The 24,868-nt window shown below is 44.0% G+C and overlaps 1 non-coding gene across 1 annotated transcript; it reads right to left on the bottom strand.

Moving 5' to 3' along the window:
• Positions 1–23,877: 23,877 nt before the first annotated feature.
• LOC126564783 (U6 spliceosomal RNA) lies at positions 23,878–23,974 on the bottom strand. Its single transcript, XR_007607083.1, has one exon. It is a non-coding gene; the product is annotated as a U6 spliceosomal RNA (small nuclear RNA).
• Between the last annotated feature and the right edge of the window lie 894 nt (positions 23,975–24,868).

The raw sequence follows: 24,868 nt of genomic DNA, 5'->3' as shown, positions 1-24,868 counted from the left end.
TCCCCTGACTATCCAACTATATGGTATCAACAAGTCTAGTAAACCATTCGATGGCCGATGTGATCTAGTGGGTCGTTAAGCCAAGAAGAAGAAAATGAAGAGGAACGAATTTCGGTTCTCTCTAACGAAGGAAGGTTCCTGATCCACGATATTGTTCGGTGGACGAGATGACTAGACTGACAATTCCTGTACAGGCAGACACTGTGGCGTTTTTCAGTTTTTGTCAAAGTAGGCTCGAAGATTCTACCAGGTTCGTTCTGTTACTTTCTGACGATAAATTGGTAACGTTCCGTTCCGGAAAAAAATGGAACTTCCCCACCACTAGTGGGTACGGTGGAACAAACTTTTACAACGAACCTCGACAAACAGCGTCTATTGCACAACGCTGAACGCCAAAGATTTTTCACAAATCGGCATTCGTGTCCGGTATGTCAGACAGTCGCAACTACTTCCGTTAACACATCACGTATTTCATATGTTTCAATTCCAGGCTAAAACTATCATTTTAGTGATTCTCAGCTGTCTACTTTCTTTCCCATGTCTTGGTTTAGATTTTTTTTATTTTATTTTGCAGCACGTAGCCTCAAGTTTCGCTCAAGAGCTAAAGGGAATGGTAACTAGCAAATGTGTAGCCGCAAATAGTACGGATTCAAAATTGTTGCAACCAGCGTGGTTGGGTCCTTTTTTTTTTAACAACGCTTAAGATGCTTCAATGGTTTAATCTTTACAATTTAAGTTGCTCCTTAAAACGTTTGACTAGATGTGTATAACGAATGACACAATTTACATTTGTTGAAGCAATGTTTGCTCGTTTCAAATTTGAAGTCTTAGTTTTTTCTAGAAGTTGGAAAAAAATCAATAGAACTTCAGACAGAACTGCACAAATAAGCTGATATCAAATTAGGACTGAGTTCGAATATATAGGAAGCATTTAAGCATCATAAATTTAGTTTATTATGTTCGGAGCTAATACACTCAACTATTTACCTCCATAAATTGTTCTTTAGTGCTCGGATGGCAATCAGAAACAGTTAAAAGTTTTGCTAGCTTTAATCTTGTACTGGCCAGAGCTGGTTTTGCAGACCAAGAGCATTGTTTGCTATCCGGAGAGGCCTGCGAACCTAAGGCACAGCAAGAAAAAAGGAAAACAAATGAAAATACGTATAAAGACAGCGAGGGGACCTGAGAGTCCCCGAAGCAAGAGTGTGCTCAAATGCTATTTCATGCTCTGTTGGCAGACGTTGCCATTGAAATACGTTTCAATATATATCCTAGACCATCGTCCATTGGCGATAGCAAAACGATGGTCGCTGATATTGTTTGTGCTGTTTTATAACATTTTGCCCCTCTCGATGCTTTTGGTATTGCTAGCTTACAGATAGTTAGTATGAAAGCAATGCATATTAGTGAAGTATGTTTTGTTTACGATAGCTGTAGGGCGGCGAAAACAATCTGGCAGATGATTTGGATTCATTTTTGTTCAGTGCATGGTTTGTAAATCACGGCCAGGTTTTGCTACAATTCAAACGACAACCACACATTTTTATGTGCTAGGCGTACTGTACAATCATACTCCAATTAATGGTATTCTTCCGACGCGTTTCGATGGTGGATATACGATGGAAGACGATTATCTAGTTGGTTTTACCAAATTTGTGCTTCTCAGGAAGTACTCTCAAGTTCAGCACTACGATGGGCCGGCGAGTAAGTTGAGAAAAAAAGGTAGTATAACGGCTTGTTTAAGTAATTTCCAGCTGTACATCAGTTTTCAGTCCGTTGGGTGTAACACTCATTTGACAGTAGCACACAGTAGCCGAACGAATGACCGTGTAAACGAATGAATCCCCACCGGTTGAATTCTATTTGTGGACAGTTTTTATGCAGATTCGGTGCTGTCCTAAGACGCTGGATAATGTTATTTATTTCGAAACGATTTTAAATTGAATGATTATTCAAATTCAACTGTGATCGAAAAATTGTAACCATTTTTACGCTGATTCAGATAACTCACTCTTTACTCGCTGCAGAACCATCGTTTAGCTAAACAGGCAAGAATCTGCTAAATATGTATCTTGGTCAAGTTCTAATTTAAATTCAAAAACAACTGTCTTACTGTTTTGTTTTTCGCTCGTGTCATCAGCCAAGTCGGTCGGAATACTGTAGAGTTATGCTAAGTGGTTTAGAATTGTTTCTAGTAATTCCATCCTTACCCTATTTGATCAAAGGCTCACAAAAAGCAGCTTCATAGTGGGGCCCTATGCAGCTGGTCTATTGAATAATACCTGGAGAACATGAATAGTTGAATGGATATTTAAGGTGCGACTGGAGCAATAATGTGTTTGAATAATTTTTTTTATTGAAACATTCTTTTTCTTGGCTTACCGACCACCACGTAGTTGGATATTCAGTCCTATGGCGCTATAAGACATACAGAAAGCTTTTGATAATGTATGGTACCATGGACTACTACATAAACTAAAGCCCACATTCCCCTACTTTCTACACGACTGTGATCCAAAAAAGGTTCCATCTACTTCGGATATTAAATTGACCAATAATTTGCTCGATCTCGCCACTCCTAAAACTGTGAAGTCATCTTTCGTCGGATCCTCTGCCAGTTATATTCAAAATTCGGCATACTCAACCAGTGGCTACGTCGAACAAAACCGCTTATAATTATAAAGAAGCTAATTGGCAAGTGTTTAACAACGAAATCAAAAACAATATTAATCTTGCTGAACTCAACAGTATGATATCGAATCTTTATGATATAATTTCAAATGCCACTCAATGTTCAAATCCCGCAATTCATTAAAGACTTAATAAAAAAACAATGTTACCAGGCGTAATTGGTAAAGACATAGAAGATGTTCCGCTTTGAAGAATGCATCTAATAGCTTAAACATACAAATAAAATATGAACTGGACCTAGTAAGAAACGTCAGAAAAACTAATGCAAATCAAACAGCAGAATAATAATTATTACAACATGCTGAAAATTATTAAAAATAAGAATAATTTCATTCCACCACTTAAAACAGACGGCAAGATTTTAGTGTCTCTAGTAGATAAATGTGAAGCAATAAAAAATAAGTTTGAGTCAGCCCACAAAACCACATTCGTGTCAATTAACCCAGCTGAAAATAAGGTTATTTCTACAGTCAATATATTCTTTAAAAGATACCGCGATAACTATTTAGACACTAAATTGCTGAGTTATCCATCGAAGATAACAGTTATACCAAAGAAACTTAAAAACAAAAAAAAAGATTTCATCAACAAAAAATGTCTGAAAAGGCTACAAATTAAAGCAATCAGTTATTTAAATTTTATATAATAGCAATTCCCAAACCGGTTGCAAATAGATCCTTACCAAACCAAACCAATCAGCCTGCTCGGTTGCATCGGAAAGATATTTCAAAAATTGATTGCGTAAAGAATTTACCATCCCACCGAGACCCTTAACATAATACCCGTTTCTCAGTTTGTCTTTCAACCATTTCTCTCAGCAACACATCAACTACACCGTAAAGAACAATAGGTTAACTAAAACACCAATCATTCCTAACTAACAGGGTAAACAGTGTCCATATTGCAAGAAAGAGCTCAGAAAAATTCACACCTGTAGCCGGAGTGCCAATAGAATTGGATTGAGCATCAATGCGACGAAGACAAAATACCTGCTTGCCTGAGGCTCGGAAGCAGAGTATCAGATGACGGCGACGATCTCGAGGTGGTAGAAGAGTTCTGCTACGTAGGCACCGAAAGCCAAAGGCGCATTGTTCAGGGGAATCGTGCCTACTACGGACTCCAACAACGGGCAAACTCTTGCGATACAGAAGACTCCAACAACACACAAAATTTACGATTTACCGCACCTTGATACGTCCGGTAGTCCTCTACGGGTACGAGTCTTGGAATATGCTGACGGAGGACGCCCATGCACTCGCCATTTTCGAACGGCAGGTGCTAATGACTATCTTTGGCGGTGTGACGAAGGCGATTGAACCACGAGCTATATTGAGCACTCATGCCCCACCAAGAAGGTGCTCTACAGCGACCCGTTCGACACGAGGCGTAGAGAAGCACAGCGAGCTCGTTGGCTGGATCAAGTGGAGTCTAACCTGTCGGAGATCGGATGCAGCCGTGGATGGACGATTGAAGCCCTAAATCGAGTTTCCTGGAAACGGATTTGCGACTTCTCCATGTGGACACGACGTGCTCAATCCTGAGCAGGCCAAGGAAGAAGAAGAAGAAGCCGGAGTGCCACAAGTTAGTATACTTTCACTACTGTTTAATATCTTCATCTCTCACATTCCCAACATGGAAAACCGACATGGTACCTAGACGCAGACGACTTTAGCCACCACATCTAAAAGTCAATAAATGCAAAGTCAGTAATCAAAACTCTAAACAAAGCTTTAAAAGTTTGCAATTATTATTGTCTAAAAAGGAAATGAAAAATTAATGAATCCAAAACTGAAGCTATGATTTTACACGAAATCTGAGTCACCGCAGGCTAGCCAAGAACTAACATTACACAATGTCACAATACCTTGGCGCAAAAAAGTAAAATATCTCGACATACTATAGGACAAACGTTTGACGTTCAAACATCACATTTCAAGCGTGGTAGCAGAAAAGCAGAAAAACTTATTCAAATATTATATCCTTTCATGAACAGAAAATCCAAACTTAACAGGTTGGCTGATAAGTCCCCGGTCTAACAAAGAATAAAACATTTTTTTGTCAAAATTCGTTTTTATTATTCAACTTAGTTCCCTTCAAGAGCGATACAACGATTATAACGACCTTCCAATTTTTTGATACCATTTTGGTAGTACTCCTTCGGTTTTGCCTCAAAATAGGCCTCAGTTTCGGCGACCACCTCTTCTTTGTAGTCAAGCTTTTTCCTTGCGAGCATCCTTTTGAGGTCTGAGAACAAGAAAAAGTCGCTGGGGGCCAGATCTGAAGAATACGGCGGGTGGGAAAGCCCGGGAATTCGAAGCCCAATTCATGAATTTTTGCCATCGTTCTCAATGGCTTGTGGCACGGTGCGTTGTCTTGGTGGAACAACACTTTTTTTTTCTTCGTTCTTTTTTCGTTCGTCAAGCAACTTTTGGTTGACAAAAGACGCTCTGTCTCACAAACTAATTGACATACAGACGTCAAATTTTGACACGAATCATTTGAAGGTTGGTGCTATATAAAAATAATATGCATTTAATACTAGCGGCGCCATCTATGTGTCAGACCGGGGACTTATCAGATAATTTCCATTGATTGTGGGTTTTTGTGTAATTTTTCCCACTATGTTTACATAATCAAACTATACCAAAGAGCCCACCGGCTACGCTATACGAGACGAAACACAAGGCAATGAGGAGAGTTATTGTTGAACGGACGCATTGATATATTGTACAAGCAGATTAATGTAACACATAAATTCCAAAATAAACTCTACTACTACTACTACTACTACTACTACTACTACTACTACTACTACTACTACTACTACTACTACATAAATTAAAGCTACAAGGTTTTCCTTGTAGCAATAGAATATCTGCAACTGTGCTGGAGTACCACAGGGAAGTATTTTAGGACCTCTTCTCTGCAATTGCTACACAACCGATCTTCCATCACTTGATAGAAATGCTCATCTCTCGCGCTATGCAGATGACAGTGCCATACTTTTGTCGTACAGAATCTTATCCCGTCTACATTGTGGCCAGCCAAAAGAACTTCAAAAAGACACTTGCCACAGGGACTGGACAATTTTAGTTAATAGTTCTAAGACCCAAGCTTTAGTTTTCCCCATTAATTGCAGAATACACATGTCAACTATAAATCGGAAAGTGAGACAACTTAAAATGCAGGGAAACACAGTAACCATGGACGCCTGATGTAAAATGCCTGGGTATAACCTTTGACAGAAAATTGTTCTTCAAGGCATACCCGCCTATGAAAACGAAATTATTGTGTATATTGATGAGTTTATACCTATTAATAAAAAGAAAATCTACTCTTTTTTCGTAAGAACGGCCTGGCCGTATTGCTTTGACTTATGAATACTCCTCCGTAGGGAGGATTTGAACCCCGGTCCTGCCGTTTGAAGACCGGCGCCGCTGCAACAAAATGGTACTTTTCAAACAGGTTATATTACCAATAATTATATACAATTCGATGGGGCCAATTGCTCTGCAAGCAATTTAAATGTGGTGCCAAGAATACAAAATAAGTTTCAAAAAAATATACATAATCTGCCAAATAGATTCCCTTCTACTGAAGTTCACACCATCTATTATACCGGTGTGGCCCGGTGGTGTAGGCGACAGCGGCGCCGGTCTTCATACGGCAAGTCCGGGGTTCAAATCCCATCCGGACCGTCCTCCCTCGCAGTGAGGTTTTGACTGTCCAGGTGATACCGGCAAAGTCTAGTAAGCCTTTCGATGACGCCAGCGTGTGATGATCGTTAAGTCAAGAAGAATAATGCTGGCAAACAGAGTCCCTACTATTTGAACTCCACGCCATCACGTGTCTCCAATCGGAGACAGAATCAGGCAAGACTTAGACCATCTATGCACATCATGTCTGTTATCTTATTTCAAAGTTATCAAACATTTGTTTGAGCAAGTTCTTTTCTCTCTCTTCCTGCCTGACATCCTGTTCCTCCTAATCTTTTCTCTCTTCCAAAAAAACAATAGCTTTGTAAATAAGGTCTAAGGTAGAATTATATAAAATAAAAATGTAGGATCTTCTTCTTCTTGGCTTAACGACCTCTAAAAAAGGTCATTTCGGCCATCAAAAATGGCTTACTAGACTGCCGATACCACGTAGTTGGTTAGTCAGACCTCACTATGGGGGGACGGTCCGGATGGGATTTGAACCCCGGTCCTGCCGTTTGAAGACCGGCGCCGCTGCAACAAAATGGTACTTTTCAAACAGGTTATACTACCAATAATTATATACAATTCGATGGGGCCAATTGCTCTGCAAGCAATTTAAATGTGGTGCCAAGAATACAAAATAAGTTTCAAAAAAATATACATAATCTGCCAAATAGATTCCCTTCTACTGAAGTTCACACCATCTATTATACCGGTGTGGCCCGGTGGTGTAGGCGACAGCGGCGCCGGTCTTCATACGGCAAGTCCGGGGTTCAAATCCCATCCGGACCGTCCTCCCTCGCAGTGAGGTTTTGACTGTCCAGGTGATACCGGCAAAGTCTAGTAAGCCTTTCGATGACGCCAGCGTGTGATGATCGTTAAGTCAAGAAGAATAATGCTGGCAAACAGAGTCCCTACTATTTGAACTCCACGCCATCACGTGTCTCCAATCGGAGACAGAATCAGGCAAGACTTAGACCATCTATGCACATCATGTCTGTTATCTTATTTCAAAGTTATCAAACATTTGTTTGAGCAAGTTCTTTTCTCTCTCTTCCTGCCTGACATCCTGTTCCTCCTAATCTTTTCTCTCTTCCAAAAAAACAATAGCTTTGTAAATAAGGTCTAAGGTAGAATTATATAAAATAAAAATGTAGGATCTTCTTCTTCTTGGCTTAACGACCTCTAAAAAAGGTCATTTCGGCCATCAAAAATGGCTTACTAGACTGCCGATACCACGTAGTTGGTTAGTCAGACCTCACTATGGGGGGACGGTCCGGATGGGATTTGAACCGCGGTCCTGTCGTTTGAAGACCGCCGCCGCTGTCGCCTACACCATCGGGCCACCGCAAGAATGAAGGATATTTTCCTATTTGATGCTGATGCAAACAAATTATTAAACGGTACTTTAAACGCTTATGACTAATTTCACTCTATGATGTTTGATATGCCACTATCCATTTGAAAAATACCACTAATTGATTCAAAAATTCTATTACAATGAATATTTATCGAAACCCTTTATTGTACTCGAAAAGGTGCTAGCCTTTCACACGACATTCAATTTAAGCTATATCTTTGATAAATATATAACGACCATCCTAAGGACAAGGCGAAAGAACGTCTGAGCTTATACAGGTTTGCATAATATCCTCAGAGACTCGGGCAAATCTTGCTTTAATTAAAAATAAATATAACAATAAACTGAAGGAGGCAGAAGACGATCGAACAGAAATACCAGCGCTCCTTACCATAATTTCACTCTCCCCAGAGGTTTTGCATGTTTTGAACTGAACTGGCTCTTGACTTGAATTAGTTCATGGTATCAAACATGAAGAATCAATTGAATTGATATGCCAATAGCCTGTATCCATCAGTGTTCGTCTTCGCTAAAGCTCTGACCAGGGATGCACAGCGCAATAGAGGTACAAGAAAAAAAAATATATTAATAGTACCGTTGCCAGCAAAACTAGTGCAACGATGCATACGCTGTATGTTTGTGTGCACTGTCCTCTCCAGATCACTTGCGCACTTATAGCTATCCCGTTCCGTCGAAGAACTCAAAGGAATGGGTGATTTGGTATTCGTCCAACGCCTCCAACCTCCTTCGGTATGTCTCCACCGTTTGGGATATTGGCTTAGGCTTGATTCATCATTGCTATGCTCCAGCGTATGACGATGCTGCCCAACGTTCGTTGGCATATTATTTATTGTGAGCATCATACCGTAACGACTCCTTATCCAGGTTGATTCTAGCGCTCGTAATAGAAATGAAAAATGGAGGTAATAGCAAAGGCACAACGTGAAGGTGATGCACCTAAATGGATCTTCTCCCGCCGGTGTTCTTATGAATTATAGCCGGAAGCGTTATAAACGACAAAATATTTATGTTACTGAAGTTGCGTAATGTTAGTGAGTAATGTTGGATAAACAAAACTGTACTATTTTGTTGAAAAATAATTTTGTTCACCTTATTCCATTAACGTTCTGATGTCTTTCAACTCATATAAACGAGCTAGATGAGCAAAATTCAACATTATAATAATACACCCTTGCTGGGAGAGTTGTATGTTGCTGCGGTAAAATGTCTTATGTTCTTGCTTGCAACACATGTTTGCTGTACTTTTTTTGTCCACCGAAACAGCCGTACGATGGTACTTGCAATGCTTGGTAACAGTGTCCCATTGAATATCGTCAGTTTTCATTACGTTAGTAGCAACATCGAGCCAGAACCACACATACACACAAACTCTGGGATGTCTGTGACTGCTGCTTCTCAATTTTCTTCATTGACTTTCGTTGTGATGCGTTTCTTATTGAGAAGCGATTCGTAAAGTTGAATTCATAGTCTGGTCCTTCCTTTTATGAGGCTGGGCTATGACCAGTACAAAGCATAGTATCTGTCGTATCTGGTACGAGTGAAATGCTTCCATGTGCAGTTATTTCCCGGTTTGCACAGTGTGCAAGACAAGCGCATCGCCATGCTTCCCAGGCCTACAGAACCGTATTTACTATCGTAAGGTTGGCACGGTGTGGGCAGAGGGGTGGGTTTTGGTAGAGATTACACCGGGGTGTAAAATTTATACCTATCCGAGGATCTGCCAACAACTCGATTGGGTGCAATTGAATAGCAGAAGCTTGGATCGCAGTATGCAACCAATTTGCCGTTTTACTTCGGTTTAGCTCAGGATCAGTATGGTTACGGCTGCTGATGCTAGTGTTTACGTCGTCTGTTTTACCAACAAGACTAACGTATCGATTAGCTTGGAGCAGTAAAATTGCGTTTGATTAAAATATCCGTTGCACTGATTTGCTCCATACTGTGCTCACTGGGACGGTTAGAAAAGCTTCAGTTTCATTGTGCTATTGGATATGCTTGCAAGATTGCAAGAGTTTCTCATGTAAAATATATTCATCGCTTTGATGTGAAAACCGTGCGCAACTTCTCGATTGTGTCTTCATCCTTTCTTGGGGCTTAATTGGCCTTCTAAAGGTCACGGTGCCGGGGCCATTTTGAATGTCTTACTAGAGTTGCCCGATGCCACGTAGTTGGATAGTCACAGTCCCTCATATAACTACGGGGGAACGGTCCCCGTCCGGATGGGATTTGAACCCTGGTCCTGCCGTTTGCAGACCGGTCCTGCTGTCGCCTACACCACCGGGCCGCCCCGATCATATGTTGATATCTCGAGTGTATGTCAAACACATATCCAAAACTAACATTTAACATTTATAGCCAAGTTAATGTAAAAAAAACATACGTCCAAATTATCGGTCCAAACTAACAAAATGCCGGACAACACTTTCGTCTGAGACAGGAAGATACAGGTAATTCTACAAGAACGTATCACATAGCTTGTGGCGATGCTTTTGACCTGCACTAGTTCACTGAGCATTTGGGATGGCGGCCGGAAGGTGCTAAGGTCGTGTGAATGCACGTCAATAGACACTTGAGCAGCACTCGGGTGAACTAATTAAATCAACTTCAGTGATAAACGTCCGTAGATCTCAATATATTGAAGACGTGGATAGGTGTGTGCGTGTAATTGACTGTTAGAGCAGCTGCTGCTAAATCGTAACGCTATATTGCGTAACAAGATTACCCTTTTTTTTCTCTCTCTCTCTCTCTCTCTCTCTCCCTACTTTCACCTCGATGCAGACTAAACTTGAGACAAATTCGTAAGGCGTAAATCCCCCAGACAGACAATGCGCTGCCACCGGCGGTAGCAACGGGGAAAAGGGTAACGATTGCTTTGATAAGGCATGAAGGTACTGGTGCGAAAGGTGATTGGAAACCGATTACTGTCCTCGTCGTCGTCGTCCTCATCCGCTGGAAGCTTAGACCTTTGGGATCGTCAAAAGTAAGCCAATAGATGGCCTGTTCCGGCTCGCCCGACTGCCTTCAAGTGAGCAATTGGGTACGGGGTCAAGCGGCAGTTAATGAGATGTCGACCGGAGAAATTCATTAGCACTCATGTATCAGCACTCCAGTGTGGCGACGGGAGCACATTCTTCGGGACACTCCTTTTGGACGGGAATCTCATTACTCATTAGGTGGTACTTATCATTGAATGTTTCTCTCTGCCCGGGTGCAGCACATGGAGTGGCATCTCACTTGAGCCATCTTGACGTTGACGATTGTGGCACGCTATAGCATCCCTACCGACGACTAGGGCCAGCACTAAGATTGACAAATGATCCAATGCGAATCGTGTGAAAGGCAGATTCACTGCTTTTTAGCGTTGGCAGCAATGGATGGGAACGACGTTCTTTGATGAGATTTCTGCCGGAACACAGACCCACTGCTCGTCTGTGCACTTTCTTTAGCAAGACACAAAGGAACCTACGCTTCGGATGTGGTGCATCGCTGTACAACGGGGTGTGTGTGTGTGTGTTTTTTTTTCTGTCTTCGTACATTCGTTGCATCGTTCCGGGCGATAAAGTACGCGCAAGGAGTAGTCAATTTGAATTTGGTCATATAAAAAGCACAAACTCAAACACACACACACAAAATGAACGCACTTGCCTTTGGAGCCAGCTTCGAAAGTCGTGCTTTATCTGCGGTACCGTGAACAGAACCCCCCCCCCCCCTTCCCCCCCAAAAATAACGACGCTCCGTGAATATGTTGGGTGCGGGATTGATGTGGGATGAATAATTTACATCCCGACTTACTTCGATACGTACGTCGTACGGTCCGTGGCGTGGCGGGGAAGATTATTGCTAGTAGAAACACTCAGAAACACTCGCCGTCGCGCTGAGATTGGACAGATTCAGCAGTTTCTTCTTGCGGAGTACAGGCAAATTCCATCGTGCCTTCGCGCGTTGCATTTATTATTCCGTAACTCATTGTTGGCAATGGGTATTTTTGTTGGCTCCAGCGAACGAACTATCGGTTTTTCCTGTTTGGCCACCCTCGTTTGCCCTGCCCGTTGACGGGTCGGAATGAAAGCAAATGCGCGAAAGATGTCCACCTTGCGAATGATGTCAACGCTCGAAAACTGTACGCTGCTTGCTACAAGCGTTGGCTGATTACATGAAAATAGATGATTTGTACAAAAAGGGTCGCCAAGAAAGAAGCGGATTCTCTTGCTGAAAGCTGAAGGCTAGTTTGGTGGCTTCCCAGAATATCCTAGTGTCCCCGGGGTAGCGGTAGCGGAACCGGGAAGGAACGGCTAATATTATTATCTACCATTGTCCACTCAAATACACCGAAGGTATGAACATGGCGTCGTATCTCCGTTCCGTTGGTCAACACATTCACATCATCTGTAAAATTCATGCACTTTGACCATTCAATCCGGAACGGGTTTGCTGCAGGCCCGCACCGCCGGGGGCCATCGGGGCGTGTAACAAAGCGGCGAATCGGTATGCAGCAGTAAAAGCAGCAATTTCTGGTGTCTGTAGATTTAAAGTTTTCTTCGCATTTTTACGACGGTCATAACTTTTGCACGCGGGCACGCGGGGCGCGTGGGAGGGACCGGTGCCGATCTACGTGGCTCTGCCTTCGTGCTTATGCAAACTTTGCGCGGCGGGATTGCGAAACGAGCTTTCGCAGCCTTTCCGGGGTCGTCTGCTGACGCCGGCAAACTGTTTGTCAAAAATGTTCGACTTTGTGCCTCTTTATTTGCCAAAGCCGAACCCGCGCGTGCTCAGCCCGCAAAGCTTGCTGGCACTGCTCTGTCAGGCTGCTCGTGCAGTTTCTTTGTCGTAATGTCCTTGAGCGGCCACTGTTTTGGGGTGGAAAATGTCTTTTTTTTTTATTATTATTCCGGTGCTGTGACGCTCATTCATTCCGTTTCGGTTTTATCCGTTTCTTTGAAAGGCCAGCAAAGGCCCCGCCAACCCCCCCCCCACCCCCACCCCCCCCTTCCTCCCTTTATTTTTTGTTTAAGCATTACACATTCCTTCATTTCTTATGCTGCGTTTCGCTACGTTCTTCTAGCAGAATGGACTTTGGACCGGTTTTGGGGCACGGGATGCTGCCGAGTTCCGGACAGTAAGTGTAAAAGTTAGTACATCTTATCAGTATATAACTGACGTTCGGCATTATCGAAAGCCACTGTATGTTGCAAAAGTGGCAACGAGCAATTCATTACTCTTGGCGAAGGAAAGTTTTGCTTCTCCTGCTACGGTAGCACGATTTGGTGTTGCTTTACAACGATCAGCACGAACCGGGGACGCACGTTAGTCGTTGGTAGCGTTAAAGTGTTGTAATTTGTCGCCTGTGATGTTAAGGCGTTAGATTTTCCAAAACTTTTCCCCCGGACGCTTCGCCGCGTGTTTTGAATAAAATGGGGAATTCTACCATACATATTCATTGTTATGCATGCTAAGCAGCAAAACATCACGACCATAAGGAAGGTGAAGGGGAAATGCTTTGCTACGAAAATTCTTCCGAAAGTCTGCAAAAATTATGAGAATTGAACTCCGTTGCTCTTACTCGAAAACACCTCAAACATAAGGTGCGGTGAAAATGTCATTCCTTGGAAGCCAAACACACACACAATGTTCTCCTGGCAAAGCACTTGCTTACCTAAAACACGTAGTTTGGCGTCCCTTAATCATGCTGATTTGACGCAGCCCAGCGTTCCACGTACGACCAGCGCTACTCTAAAAGGGGGGGGTTTCGGTTCAAGCCACGCACGCAAACAATTTTTACACTAACGCTCCGTGCTGGTGGTACCGTTCCTGTGCTATTTAGCAGCGAATAAAAGAAAGCCACCCAGCATTTACGGTGCTTGCCCGCCCGCCGGGATGAAAGCACAATCACGGCGGAAACTACATGCACATAACTCATCGTACGCTCCGTGGTCCGCCCCCCCCCCCCACGTTTTAACGGTGTTGGTAAGGATTACTATGCTGCAAAAATCTACACACCGACCCGGTACCCTTTTACGCTGTCCCCCTCCCCCTATCCCCCCTCCCCGGCAACGCTGCGGTGAGGAAAAACTTCCGCTACGCGATGAAAAAAAAAGAAACGGGAGGGGATACGAAAAAGTAAAACAAATACCGAGGAAACGGAAGCTAAAAGGAGAAGATGATGCTCCCGAACAGACAGGCCAGCCTTGGACAAGCGATGAAGAGAGTGCGGCGGGATAGGATGGTGGGGGAGTGGTAATGGGAAAGTGAAAATAACGTAACAACAAATTGAGTTATGCTTCCATTTCATTAAACTTTTACTCAAAACTTTATCTTTATTCTGCATCTTTAAATTATGTTTAGCATCACGCTTGCTCGTATCTTGCTAAAGGGCGACGTTGCAGTGAAGGAAGTAACTTGAAAAATAGAGGGAGAGAGAGAGAGAGAGTTAGAGGGAGAAAGCGTCTAGAGTAGGTAGGGGCAGGGAAGGATTGAAAATGTAGTATAGTAATGAAGGTAGGCAGCAGCAAAGCTGAGAACGAGCACACACCCTACTGCTAAGGTTGAGGGTGGCATTCCTTGGCGAGTTCCTGACTTCCTGCGGGTGCCACAAGAAATTCTCACTGACGCCCTGCCCACGCCGACTAAAGTGGTTTCCACTGTTGTCTATCGTTCGCACCATGTGGAGCCGCACGCGACGTGGAGCGAAGACGGTTCAGACGTTTGATGTTGAAAAGTCTTTGACATGGCTTGCTTTTGCATATTATTTTATTTGAAGCAAGAACCCTGCAGAAAAAAGGTGTCGTCCGTCGGTACTGGCACGTCGTGCCCGCCTTAATCAGAAACGGTAGGTCGAATGGGAGGCGAGATTCTTGGCGAGAACTTGGGAGCCACCGGATTCTTCCCCAAACGAGAAAGGATCCCTAACGTAATCCGACCTGTAGGCGAAGGTGCTAGGTCTATGTGTCACGTTTCCATGCTGGAGTGCTCGTTGCGAGGTGTTGGGTAGTAAGATGCCAAGAAATTTACCTTTCTTCTTAGTAGGTGCATTCTTGCGCTATGAGCACACAGGACGTACGTTTCACGGAAAGTTTTCAACTTGCGCGCTACCAACGCTTGCCATGGCTTTACGATGGCTTTTTTTGCTGCTGCCTGTTTTCCTCTGACCATGAAAAGAAAGGTGCAAAGTATAGTGACAGCTGAGGTGCTCTGGGTGGACTTTAACAAGTCGTCTAGTTCGCTTCAAGAGTACGCGTACACATGTACACACACGTTTACAAAAAAGTGAGTTAGAAAGCGGAACCAGCAAAGAACTGCAAGGCGCAGTTATTTGTTTAAGAATCTAATATACTCGTTAGTTTAAAGAGGCTTGTTTGATGTATGTCCTCAATAAAGCTTATTTCATCTCCCGCAATAAAGCTGGGGTTGCTAATTGGGGCTACCAAACCGATATTACTTGCTTGGTGCAAACATGATGCATATCAGCAAAAACCGGCAGCAAAAACTCACAAGACTGTGCTCACATAGCCACTACAGACCAACGTAATAAAAAACAAAAAATGCGCCCCGTTTGGTGCGTGTAAAATTTGTCAGCTCAATTGATTTACGTCGCAGGATAATATAGAATTGCTCTCCTATGGCGTGCTGTTCGAGCAAGTTCGAACTTAACTGCTGTACCGTACTGTTGTTCCGAGCGATAAAAGTGTACACCGTTTCGCGGGCACCGCAGGACGCTGTGGCCAGGTTTTTGGACAATCGAACGCCAAAAACCTGGACCCACCAAACATGGTTCGACGCACAAAAACCGTGTACCGACCGTGCCAAACATGATCCGCAGCTAACGTAACGTCGAGTTTCTTCCCGTGTGCGTGGGCTAATTCTTCCGAGCATTAGCAGGTAATTTATCACGCCTGCCCGGTGCATCATGGTTTCGCGCGCGCGACACCAACCCGGCCGTCCGGGCGATCGCTGGATCGCTGGATTGGGTTTTTGGGCGGTGGAATCGAATTAGAACAGCAGTACGGCGTCAGTTATATGTGCATGCGAGCTGAAAATGGCTATTCATCGATGACACTTTGCTCCCATCACGCGGACTCCCAGCGTCGTCGCACTTATTAGACGAACCATATCGTTTGGATGGCAATTAACAATGCTATAAAATTGGCGATTTATTGCGGCTGCTGATAAGCATATCCGGACAACCGAGCTAGACCGGTGGTGTGTTTTTTCCTCCATTTTCGTTCGTGCTCCTATCATGCACGTTTTGTTCAGCACTGTAAAACGATGGCCGTTGAAGCATCATTTGGCGTAGCGATGGGTACATCCTCATTTTTCCCGGAGTCGGACTAATCCGACTCCTAGGCATTGTGGAGCTTTATCCGGAGTTCAATCTGGATCAATCCGAAGTCATCTCGGGCATTGATTCCGACTTCAATTCCGATGCGCACTGCGGAATCATTTGCTGGGTTTGACATTTGCCCCAAATGTCATCGCTGCCGGTATTTTCCTTTCTGCCTTCTGATGACCAGAAGAATACAAATATACACTGCAGTTGGATTGTAAGCCCAACAATATTTAAGCTTGCCAGGCACCTCTGTCTCATGTGAAAGGGTGTTCTTAAATAAACTAAACGTGGGTATTGCTAACAAATAAACAAATTGATGTTACAGAACAAACACTTTTTTGTTTGTTTGGGAGAATGCGGAATTACTCCGGAATCAACAGCTGGGTTTCGGTTTTGGTTTTTAATAAAAAGTAAAATCAGGAGTTGTCACTGGAGTAGCCTGCAATTGAATCCGCAGTGCACTCCGGAGTTGAATCCGGAGTTAAAATCCAGAGTTACTCCGGAGTGACTCCGAAGTAATTACTTCAGAGTAACTCCGGAGTAAAGTTCGGATTTTTTCCGGAGTGTAGGCCAGCGGCGCTGGTTTTCATACGGCAGGACCGAGGTTCAAATCCCATCCGGACCGTTCCCCCCGTAGTGAAGGACTGACTATCCAACTATATGGTATCGGGTGGAGTGTAGTAAGCCATTCGATGGTCGGCGTGACCTTTAGAGGTCGTTAAGTCAAGAAGAAGAAGAAAAAGTCCGGTTTGCGTCGGAGTCGGAGTGGATTCATTGATCCACTCCAGAGTTCCCACCACTAATTTGACGCATGGCGTTGGAAATGCTAGCACTGTTTTTACAACTGATTCATAATTAATCAACGAGGCGGGGGGGAAGGGGGAGTAACAGGTGCGTTGTTGTATAAAGTTTACCCTTTGCGTAGGCATAGTTGCTCCTCGGTTCGAAAAAAGGCTCAGCTGACAGAAAAGTTAGAACTTATTTACAGGGCGTTCGAAATAATTTTGACAGTTACATTTTTGTTTATAACTCGTGATGGAGTTGGCATAGGAAAACAAGCAAAACGTTATTCGACAGCTAAAAGTGTACGGAACAAGCAGCAAAAACATCCCGTGATAAAAAATGCCAAAAAAGAATACATTGTGGAAGCGGATCACATGCATCATGATGATCCGCGCCGGACGCGACAACCGCCGACACGGTTAACACCCAGAACAACCGGTGGCTGGCTTACTGCCCGGCAGAAGTGCCACGGGTGCCGCAAACCAAGTTCCCCCAGACGGTGATGGTGTTTTCCTGCGTGTCATCGGAAGGGGACGTGATGCCGCCCCACTTTTTCGAGCAGGGGCTGAGGCTGAACGCGGACGGGTACATTTCCATGCTGGACACCGTCGTAAAGCCTTGGATCACGAGAGTGGCCAACGGCAGACTGTACGTGTTCCAGCAGGATTCCGCTCCGTGCCATACAGCCTCCAAAACGATAAAGTGGTTGGCGACCAATTTCAACGACTTCACCGTGCCGAATGTGTGGCCTCCCAGCTCCCCGGATCTTAATCCAATGGATTATTTCGTGTGGTGCGCGGTTGAACGGGACACCAACAGAACCTCCAGCAACACCAAGGCGGAGCTCAGGTCCGTTTTCGCGGCCCTACCCCGCGAAACTGTCGCCAGGGCTTGTTCCCGGTTCCGGAGACGGGTGGAGGCCGTAATAGAAGCCGAGGGCGGATATTTTGAATAAAATGAATAAAATACAAGGTAAGCTACTATTTCTAAAACAAAAATAATTTCCCCGATGATTAATTTTGCCATAAAACATTTTTTTTCTTTCTCCGTAGGTGACTGTCAAAATTATCCCGAACGTCCTTTCAGATTTGCTTCTTTGCGTTTGTCAAACAGTAGTTCGTTAAAGGATGGCTTATTGATAACCTAAGACATCCCAGATTGCAGTAGTTAGATGCAACCAACAAAAAAGGATATAATAAACGATTGTTTGCAGTATCAGCGTAGAGCAACAATATGCTTATGCTGACATCACCCATGACACAGCAAATGAACAGCAGACAGCTGCAGCGAGTATTTGGCAAAGCCAAGCGCTCGTTACACTCCATACCGAAAATAAGCTTGACGTCTTGCATGGCTGCCTTAGAAGTGGTACACTGCGTTTGGCTCATGTCGAATGTTCTTCTTTCCCGGCTTGACCTGGCACCCGCGTTCGGGTCGGGAAAGGGCATTCAAGTGAGCCATATTCCAGTTCCACTGTTCACTGACCGTGAAGCGGAGCATAAGAATCCACTTTTCCATTACCTTCCCGTGGATTATGGATGTCTGTATATGTGTGTATGTGCGTTCGGTAAACAGGCAGAAGTGCAGCATGATGCAATGACACAGCCCGGCAAACAGTCAGCTCATTTTCTTGTCATGGGTTTGAATTAGGAATGTGGCAGGGGAACGAAAAAGCGACTAATAATTAATGGGCATCTGCCGAAAAGGACAGCCAATTCGAAGTCTATGAAGTTGTTGGCGAATATTATGTTATAAGGTGAAAACTATCAATCTTTCCAAGGAGTTACACTTGCCACTTTCGCTTGATTTTAAACGCATTTTTGTATGAATCATTTGTGTGGCTTTATTCGAAAACATCCATATTTAAATCCGCACCTCCTTATATTTTAGTAATGTTTAACACTTTCAAGCTCCAGAATGTGTGAAGAGAAAAGTTCATGAAAGAACGTACCATAATAAAGTTGTTTCTTTTTTCTTTTACTGCTCAAAAGCTATCCTCTGTCTTGGTTTTGCGGCACTGGATGGACGGCGTTTGCTAACTCACACTCTGGCTTTTTGACTTCACTTTCACCCCTGAAGCGTATACTATCCCGAGGCGAGATGAGTGACCGGTTGCGTGTTCACCATAACCCCAACGAACCGCAATAAACATAAATAATCACATAAATGACGGTGACATCACCAGCAGCACCAGCAGCAGAAATGGTAGAAGCAGTAACGGCGGCACCAGTAGCATTGTACAATGAAAATATGTGCTGCGATGGTTTTAGGGCCACTGCTGACGGTACTGCTGCTGTTGCTGGTGCTGCTGGTGCGTTCTATATGAATTATTGAACGAATTGGCATTGGTACGGCGTTTTCATTCCTCGGTTTTGTTCACAAATGGCGAACGGGACCGGTTCCGTTCGGTGCAAGGAATCTTTCCGCCTTGGTGATTCATTCGTTTCGTTTGTACATTGATCGACAGAGTAGAGAAGAATGATGATCGAACCATGGCTGTTCATCGTGACCATTACGGACATGGAGACTCGTTGCGAGTTCGGGGGCACTGTGTAATGTCCCATGTGCACTATGCGAAAGCTGCTCAAACGTACGATGGGTAACAAATTCCCCCCGTAACTTGTGCAGCTCAGGTTGAAGCAAAAATTTTATGCCAAATTATACCACTCAGGTGGTTACAATTGCACAGCTTTACCATACCTGTTACCTCGGGACTTGGACGGCAGTTAGTTTGAACTCTAAAAATCTCGAAACTAAAATCTAACTCCATTTGTGAACATTCTCTACATCTCGACCGGGATTACATTTTCTGACACTGAACTGGACGCCTAATGTTTACAGAAATTCGAATCTTTCACATTATTCCATTCCCCCGAAAAACCACTGTTCCGTCCCCTTTTCACAAAATGTCTTCGTTTATCTCGTTGGCAAAGATTTGGCGAAATGACATCCGCATATTTTTGGCAGCGGCAGGAAAGAGCGGACGGCGTGCGGCGACGCATGCTTTGACAACATTTCCAACGTTGCGGAACTGTCACGTCAGCAGGTTTTCTTCGCTGTCACGGTTGGCTTTGGTCGGCCGTTCATCATGACAGTGTCGGTACCCGGTGCCCTCGGTAGGAAGTTTTATTCACCAAATCGGAACCGAGGACCCCGGGTCCAAACCTTGGGACCTGAATACTTTATGAAAGTGGTCCGTTTCGGGACGGGACGTTTTCGGTGTCGCCGTGGTTCCGCACCGAACCGTATCAGCCGAAGTACGCTGACGGGCTGACGGTGTCTACGGGTCGGCACACCAAAAAGGGACTGGTGTTCGAACCTGCACTGCAATTCACCTCTCACCCTTGGCAAGAGCCGGGGGAAAAAGAGTCGCAATGATTATTTGTCATTTCGTTGCCTGGCGAATAATTGTATTTGATTGGTTTTAGCATAAATTATTACATTGCGGAGGTCTTGCGGTTTCGTACGGCCACGGGTACGGCGGTCCAGTTTCGGTACGCACGGTAACCGTGTAATTCGTGCGGACAGTGGCCAGATTTCTGCTGCAACAGCTCCATACATAACGCAAACAATTCTGCCGAGCGTGTGTCTCTTGGTTTGGTCGGAATTCTGTATCGTCACGCAACGGCATTGAGCAAGTTCCGCCACTAGCAGGTATGGGTGTGCATCTTCTTAAATTCGTTCTTGGATTCAGCAACGAAAGGAATTCCGAAAATGTTTCTTCAAACAAAAAAAAAAAAAAAAGAATGTCTCGCAATGTCTACATTATTTCGTATACAATCGACTAGCAACGGCTCGAGGGTGTCACTTAATATTTTGGAACACTAAAAAACAAGCATCAGCAGTAGATCATTTCGTACTATCACATAAAAATCGTTCTGCCTTGCAGAAAGGTTCCACCTTTGGTACGGTGCTGAAATGCGGGCCATGTCCCTGTGCTGGAACGCCGGAACTTCGTTAATGTCGTTTGATTAGTGCACTTTTGGTACGACCGGAAAAGCAGAACCTACAAAATCTGGATACATTTGCTGAGCACCTGCCACGGTTTTGGTACGAGATACTTATCCGCTCGTACAGTAGCAAACAGTTTTCCGCAAGGCGCATTTCCAGGATTTCGGGTTGGGGTGAGCATTTTTCGCCAGAATACTTGCTCTAAACGCTTTTGCAGGCCTGTGTTACGGTACTACCTTTGCATTCTTGATCTAGCACGAGTCCGAAACAGTGCATCCAAATGGCTGAGCAAGCGGAAAGCCGCAATCTGTTCCGCAAACAGCATAAAAGCATTGCGCGACACGAGGGGAAACGGCAACACGTTCATCGAAACGTGTCACTGTCGGTTCTTTGCTCGACAACCCACTTGGACAAGGCAGTGATGAGCAACTGTGCTGCCGCACCGTAATTGACATTAGACACGGGGCAAAGAAATTTATTTAAAACAAAACAAAAAAAAAAACGAATGTTTATCGTAGAGATTCCAAACGCTTGTAGCAAGCTAATTGCGTAGTAGATTTTTAGAAGGTTTAAAAGTTTTTAAAGTTTTCCCTTTACAACACTTTTTGGTAGCTTGTCTTAAGAGGCGAGCGAGAAACCAGCATCGTAAAGTAAGAAGAATTGAATGATTGTCAGCAAAGCAAAAATAAGTTGACCTACTATCGGTTGGACCGGTTGATTATCCCTGCAATTTTCCCACGTTCAGGCCTTTTCAAGCTGCAGGGAAAAGGAAAATCATTTGAAAATTTTCGACACTAGGGTTGTGCTTTATGGTATTGCCAAAAGACGAAAAAAAAAAATGCTCGGGACGGTCATAAAGGTACCGCATACACCTTGCAGGAGTGATTTTAAAACCTGCATTTACCATGTCGGTTTCCGCTTTTGTCATCTGCCCAAAACGCTACGGGGAACATACTGAACGATTTGTTGAAGCAATACGAAGGTTAAATTTTGCTTCTTCACCTTCAATCGATTGCATGAAACCGACTGTAGCCGTGACAACTGCTATTGTCGTAGGCGCTGTGCTATAAAATAATGCAACTCGTGTTACAGATGTTAGTGTTTCCGCACAAACACACATCTGGACTGAGTAGTAGTAGTAGTAGTGCATATTTATTGATTCGTTTTGTTTAACAATCTTGTTTTGCTATTGGTACCGCTCTTAAGACCTTAACTCAATGTTGTGGGGATTAACTCGCATTGCGAATTTGGAACATTTTTACATAATTTGGAAGTTTGAATAGGGAAAAATTGGAAAAAAAAACCCTTTTGTTTAAATTTCACTTATAACTATCCTCCACCTAAGTTCTTAATGCTAAAATTAAACCTAACTATGTACAAAAATACCCCTGCGGGCATTTGGAAGTATTTATTTTTCAAGGAACTCTTTGACTTTTTGCAATCCGGCAATCCTATGTATTTCGTATGTACTGTGCCATGGGGGGAGGTCGAGAATTCTTTTTAACATTTTGTTTTGGAAAATTTGTAGTTTTTTTTTTTTATTAATAAGGGACGGCCAGGCCGTATTGCTTACAATAAACTTAAAATTAGTATACTCCTTTCCTGGGAGACATTTTCTTCTCCGAGCTGTGAAAGGGCACCATATCCCGGGTGTGCTCGGTTGTTCCGTCGCGTAAGTTCCGACATCCAAAGCCAAAATCGTGTTCCTAGCGAGGGTCTTATCGTGTGAGGGTACCTTATCCCGGGGAATGTCAGGCGTATTGGCGAAGGCGAATTGAAGTATCCGGCAACTTTCCAATGCCCCGGACTGCGTCCAACAAGGCGGGTCGAGCAGCCTCGTATTCCACACAAGACCATAGAAGATGATCTATGTCATGGTATCCGAGGCCGCAGCCACATACTTTAATTAGACCTAAGCCTAGACATCATTCGAATGAACGCACGATCACCTGAGATGCCGTGGAACCAAGGCTTCAAGGACACTTGGGGAGTGATCGAATAAAGAAACTTCCCGAGCTCATCGGTGTCCCACAAACTCTGCCACCGAGCCATGCAGAGAGACTGTGGGGCACGCATGTACTCGTGAGGTAAGGTAAGCCTGTCGAAATAGGACCCTTCCGAAGCACCCTTTTTTGCCAATTGGTCCGCCTTTTCATTGCCGAAGATACTGCAATGTGCAGGCAGCCAAACAAGAGATATCCGGAATGATTTCTCAAACAGTGAGCTTAAGACCTTTAATATTTCTTTTACGAAGTAGTCCGGGCTCTTAATAGCCTTCACAGATTTTAATGCTTCGACAGCGCTTAAACTGTCGGAGAATATAAAATATTCGTCTGGAGGACAAGCACTTCATAATCAACAAGGCGTAAAAGATTGCGGCGAGCTCCGCTACATATATCGAGCATGGCTGGCGTAGTTGGAAAAATGCCTAGGATACAATGTTATGCACGCCAAAACCGATGCCGTGCTCTGATGAGGATCCGTCAGTATAAAAATGGTTGCTGTTACAATGGCCATACTTTTCCACAAAAATGCTGGGAATTACTGTCCTGCGAAGACTATCGGGGATAGACTTGATTTGCTCTCTCAACGAGGTGTCTACTCTAAACCGGGAACTGCAGGACCCTGGTAAGCTGGCACGATTTAAATTAGCTTGAGTGCTAGGGTGTACCTGTAAGGAAGTAAAATCATGAAAGGTGTTCATGATTTTACATTTAGAACCTATCTCATGCAGTGTTCGAAAGTTCTCGATTATCAATGGGTTTGATACTGTAGAGCGTACGAGAAGGCGAAGCGACAGTAGTTCAAAACGGAGCGGAAGCGGCATCACTCCACACATCACTTCGAGCGACATCGTGTGGGTTGATTTTATACAACCAAATGCGATTCTAAGACAACGGTACTGGATACGTTCAAGACGGATCAAATGCGACTTGGATGCCCAATGGCAGCATATGCATCCATATTCCAAGACGGACAGTATCGTTGTCTTATATAGCTTAAGGATATCTGATGGGTGTGCACCCCACCAGAATCCTGTAATTGTTCTGAGAAAATTGATTCTTCTAGTGCATTTTTTGCGCAGGGGCCATGCTAATCTTCTCTGTATCGTTCCAATTTTAGTATATGTCTAGCCGTAGCTAAGACTGAACAAAATTTTAGAATGTTTTGAAGCGCTTCTAGAGACTGGTTCTAAGAGCAAAATCCTCAAGATTTATGAAGATTTTGTTGCCCTACAAGTGCATCCTAGCGCTCCACAGGTATTAAATCGTGCTGCCCTTCCTGAGAACTACAGTTCCATTTTAATAACAGATTCCTCGATGCGCGAGGAAATTAAGACCATACCGAATGATCTTCGATCGAGGGTAGTTCCGGGTATTTTCATGAATAAGTATGGTCATTTAGACCAAATAAGCCAGTACTACACTGATGGATCATCCTCTGAGGAGGATACTGGCTTCGGTGTTTTTAGCGAGTCCACCGAAGCTTTTTTTCAATTCGAGGCAGCCATGTAGTGTTTACACCGCAGAGCTAGCCGCAATATTTTACGCACTATCGATGATAGCAGCGAGACCTTCGGACCAGTACTTCATCTTCACTGATAGCCTTAGTGCTATTGAAGCTCTGATATCTCCGAAGGCTGTTAAGAGTCAGGATTTCCTCACCATCAAAATAATTGAACTGCTTGGCTCAATGTTCGATAAGGCGTGTAAGATCTCGCTAATTTGGGTCCCTTCTCATTGTGGAATTCCCGGCAATGAGAAGGCAGACTCACTGGCCAAAACAGGCGTCCAAGAAGGCGCTTTTTACGACCGACCTATCTCGGCCCAGGAGTTCCTTCGTTTCCCTCAGCAACTTTTCCTGTCTCGCTGGCAGAGCATGTGGGAGGCGGATGAACTCGGGCGTTTCCTTTACTCGATATCTCCGCAAGTGTCCCTGCGGCCTTGGTTCGATGGGCTCTCTGTGGACCGGGCGTTCATACGGATGATGTATCGACTGATGTCGAATCATTTTGCGTTGAATGCTCATCTACAGCGTATA

Source organism: Anopheles maculipalpis, chromosome X, assembly GCF_943734695.1.
Source record: "Anopheles maculipalpis chromosome X, idAnoMacuDA_375_x, whole genome shotgun sequence".
Lineage (NCBI taxonomy): Eukaryota > Metazoa > Arthropoda > Insecta > Diptera > Culicidae > Anopheles > Anopheles maculipalpis.
Note: the sequence above shows the minus strand (reverse complement) of the source record. Positions and strands in the feature narration are given on the sequence as shown.